The 4603-nt window shown below is 28.2% G+C and overlaps 1 long non-coding RNA gene across 1 annotated transcript; it reads left to right on the top strand.

Annotated features, from left to right (window-relative positions):
• The first annotated feature begins 1223 nt into the window (after positions 1 to 1223).
• LOC147808475 (uncharacterized) lies at positions 1224 to 4137 on the top strand. Its single transcript, XR_015433573.1, has 2 exons — positions 1224 to 1278; positions 3738 to 4137. It is a non-coding gene; the product is annotated as an uncharacterized LOC147808475 (long non-coding RNA).
• Positions 4138 to 4603: the final 466 nt, after the last annotated feature.

Below are 4603 nucleotides of genomic sequence, written 5' to 3'. Positions count from 1 at the left end.
GATGAAATATATTTCGCTACACCATTGAGATGCAAAACACATATCTGAGTCATTATTTTCGTGTAAAAGATTACTTATTAGAACTATCGACAGGTTTGACGATTGGATTGTAATCTGTTGTATTTTGAGGATGACTAAATTATGGCAAATAAAAAAAAGGGGGGGAAATTGGGACCGTCATCTCCCCGAGAGTTATAACTCTACAAAGTGGGCGTTTGGTGTGGAAAAACAGTTCCTGTCTTCCTCCTAAAACACGCAAAAATAAGATAATTTTATTTACTAATTTATAATTATGCTTAGTATATATAATTATTATATTTATATGTAAGCACCTTTAATTAATATGTTAATCGTAACGAAATAAAAGTATAGCTAGAATAGAAAAATAATCAAATTTATTTGATTTTTTTTTTAAATCATATATATTTATATATATTTAAATTCAAATATATAATAATAAATTGTTAAATCAAGTTTTTTTTTCTTAAAAGGCGATAAGAAAGACAATTTTGTTTAGAAAAAGCATAATTATATTTAAAAACTTTCTTTTAACTTGTTAAGCATAAACAAAAGAGAGCTGGATTAAAAAAAATAATCAGATTTAAAAGAAAATATCACTTAGAAAAAAAATAACTTGAACACAGTTTGCGAATTTTTTAGAATTTTTTGAAATGAGGAAATCATTTGAAATTTGGTCTACATTACAAAGTGAGCGTCAGTTTTTCCGAAAATACCAAAATGTGCCAAGAAATAAGTAATCAAAATTTTTTAGAAGACATAATTTAGCCCGAACAATCATGTTTTAAGAGCATATCTATATGCATAGAGCATAACTGAAGAGCAGGAACACAGTCGGCGAATTGTTTAGAATTTTTGGCAATTAGGAAATCATTTGAAATTCTGTCCATGTTACAAAGTGAGAGTCAATTCCTCCACACTCTAAAAACTGTACCTCTGATTTCAGAGGCACAAGCTAAATGTACCGTGTATTTTCCCGCGTAAGAGGCACATAACTAATGTGCCTTTAAAAATGAGAGGCACCACAAGAAATTAAAGGCACCAAAGCAAACGCCAGTCAATGCGCGGTACGAAAAGACTTTTGTGCCTCTCAAATTCGCTTCATTTCTTTTTCTTCGGTACGATCATGTAACGGAGAACAAGCGCATGCGCACATCAGTGAAAAATTTTATGACGAAATACGTTTTTTGTCCACGCTACCGATGGAAGAAGTTTGTCTACAAATGTGTTCTATTGATGTTATAAAAATGCTTGAATTTGGTAAGTTTAATACTTATATCTTATTTTTATATTAATTCCTAAGTAACGACGGCATCTTTTTTATTAATACATTTAAATTTTTATTAGTGAATTATTAATGCTACAAATCTTATAAAAATGTTAAGCGAGAGAGCTAACCCTAGTTATGTTTACATTTCTGTTGTAGTTGTATTATTTATGTTTTATCATTATAATATTTAGAGGAATGTTTTTAAAGTGCCCTATATTTGTTCTGTAGTGTTTGATTATAATTTTGTATGAGGTTTTCAATGTGGCGATTGCTATGAATAAGAAATCATTTTTATTTGAAATACCAATTTGCTTTTTTGTTTATCTTAGTTTACATTCGAGAGCTATCACAGAAATTCTCTCACAGAATGATTGAATAATTTAAAAAACAACGAAGAATGTTTTCGAATTTTTATTATAATTATGAAAAGTATACTTTTAATCATTAGCTATTTTAGAAAACAATTGACATTGATATCTAATTATAATTATTTCAAACTGTTACTAAACTTACAGTTGATATAAGCCTGAAGAAAAAAATAAGATTATGCTTTATTTATATTTTAAATATGGTGTAAGCATGGGAGAAAAAGGCAATCTTCTAATGGTTTATAAATTTTTAATTAGTTATTATTTTTTTTGAAAAAGTAATGTTTAAAAATGTTTTATTCTAACATCACAGCTTTCAGTGTATAATTTCAAACTTTAGTTTTGAATTTAAGACTCAAAATAGATAACATGGGATATATAATTATTTACGACTGTGAAACTCCTTTTAAAAATTTTAACATTTCAAATTGAAATTTAATTTATTTGATTTTTTAAAAGGATTAATAGCTTGCTCCAGGATGCTCTTGTGGCACAGCTGGTTAAATTATCTTTCACACTACTTATTAGAGAACTAGGGTAATGAGTTAGATCCTGGCAATGTATAAAACAACTGGCGTGTATACTTTGCATATAAATTCTGCCACAACTGAAAGTTCTCTCATTGGTTATCATGCAGAAGATTCAAACGAGCTAGCTCAAGCGGAGTCCACTTTATCTGACCAGTATCAAAATTACATGGCATTTTAACCATGGCCGTTAAAAAGTAAAGCCCTAGAAATAGGATTTTTGGTCATGGTTGAGTGATGGGCGGTGATGAGTACCTTACTCTTTGTTTAAAATAATATAATGCCAAGTATTTAACAGCTTGAACTTTTTAAAAAATATTAAAGTATTGTTAACTAGAGCAGGGTAATTTACATAATTTTGATATCAATAACTATATATAAAAAATAAAAAAATTATTTGCATAACATTCATTGGATCACAAATGGATTAGATATGCAGAATCGCTGTTGTGTCACTGGCATTTTCCAAGATAAATTCTTAATGCTTTATCGATATATACTGAATAATTTATTAAAAAAATATTTGGTACTTCATATTCAATGCTCAACACCTTATACTCCATGTTTTCTTGCTACGTAAAGCTACCTAGTAAAACTTTCTAATTCAGCATCAGTGATAATAATTTTTAAGAAACTTTTATTTTTTTTTATTGTTATTGCTACCTTACCTGTGTTACTTCGAATAACATTATCAAAAAACTTTTATTAATCTATAACTAATGCTTTTCCTGAACTGTAGTAAAAAAAATATGAAGCGAAGCAATTTTGATAACAATATTTAGAAAGAAAATATATTGATTGTAAGGATTGATATGTGTATAAACTTGATACAGTGAAATTTTTTTTTTTTTTTTTTTTGCTCTCTGAAAGGCAATTTAATGTTTGTGTAATCTAAATTTATATTATTAGTATAACTAAATGATTAATAGTTTTTTTTTGCTGTTATTTTCTGTCTTGACTGTGTTCCAGTAAATGCAAAAAAATGTTTTTAATTATTAAATATTTTTATAAATAATAATTATTTTTATAAATAATTACTTTTCGATTTACATTTGAATTTTCTTTGTTGACTCCAATTTTGTTTTGTGTTAAAAACAATCCTTGCACTTTCTTATGTATTTAAGCTTAGATAGATTTACACTTTTTTTTTCTTTAACATGTTGAATGCCACACTAATTTTACATGGCTTGCCCGTCTGGCCAAAATGATTTTTTCAGTATATAAACCATTTTAGTAATAATAATAATATTAAAAAAAATTAGAGCATTATAAATTTGTTCGAATTATGTATTTCGAATAATCTAGGTTTCGCCGTTCATCGGTGACCCCAGTGGCTCTACGAAAAAACTCAGCACCAATCACCGGTGACCCCTATGGCATTCAACGTGTTAAATTAGTTCAATAATATTATATATAAAAATTATTTTAGCTAAACCTATTCTTAATGTAATAAAATCTTCATGAATGTATTTGTGTACATTGTGATAGAAACTTTTAACTACTTATTCAAATAAAATACTCTTACATTGATAAGTCCTGTTTTAAATGTTCTAGCCGAGCTGAATGCATGATAAAACACTTACATGGAGAGGAAAACCACTAAGCCTGCTACAGTTAGTCTGGCGTCCAGGGGACTCAAACCCATGATCCAACTACCTCTGAGGGTATTTTACATCAGCACTGTGGTCAATGCTAAACTATAAATAATGTGGATGCTGTGGGAAGGATTTGATCAGGCCTCCTCTGCAAATGCTTTGCCCATGTACCTCCCCCGGCAAAGTGTTTAACTTAAGCATTTTTTCTTCCGGATACAACCTTTAAATGTCCGTTGCTATTTCTCCGAATTATTGTGATTCTGTATTAATAACTAGTGAAAACTAAAAGAAAGAAAAATGTGTGTCATTTGATTTTTTTCAAAATTTGGAAAATGTTTTAATAAAAGTTCTCTGCGAAACATGCGGACTTTTTTTTTATGAGAGTCTGCATTAAACGAATCTTACCATCTCCAAGTAAAATTGACTTACAGTTGTTCCACTCTGTAAAGCAAATTTATCTATATGTTATCACCTTTTACTATGATATTTTATTTTCTCATTATAGTGCTATTTTTTTTTAATTTTGTTTTATTTTGAACTATAATTTTTGTAAATTTGGTTTAGGCTATTCTCACTGGTTAAATTACTCATTGTATTAAGTATGTTTACCATTATAATTTTGCTTCCGGTGTTGTGTTTTCTTTTTTTACCTGCACTTTTTCTTTATTGACCTTTAATTACGATATTATTATATATACAGACATAGCCTATACTAAGTATTTCAAATTATTTGCCAGATTTTAAAATTCTTAGCCAAAGGAAAATGTTAGAAATTTTTTATGATAGATTTTTTCTGTAGGAAACTTTTAAGCATAATACAAATTT

This window comes from Parasteatoda tepidariorum, chromosome 5 (assembly GCF_982258835.1).
Source record: "Parasteatoda tepidariorum strain Cologne lab strain chromosome 5, Ptep-v5.0, whole genome shotgun sequence".
Classification (NCBI taxonomy): domain Eukaryota; kingdom Metazoa; phylum Arthropoda; class Arachnida; order Araneae; family Theridiidae; genus Parasteatoda; species Parasteatoda tepidariorum.
Note: the sequence above shows the minus strand (reverse complement) of the source record. Positions and strands in the feature narration are given on the sequence as shown.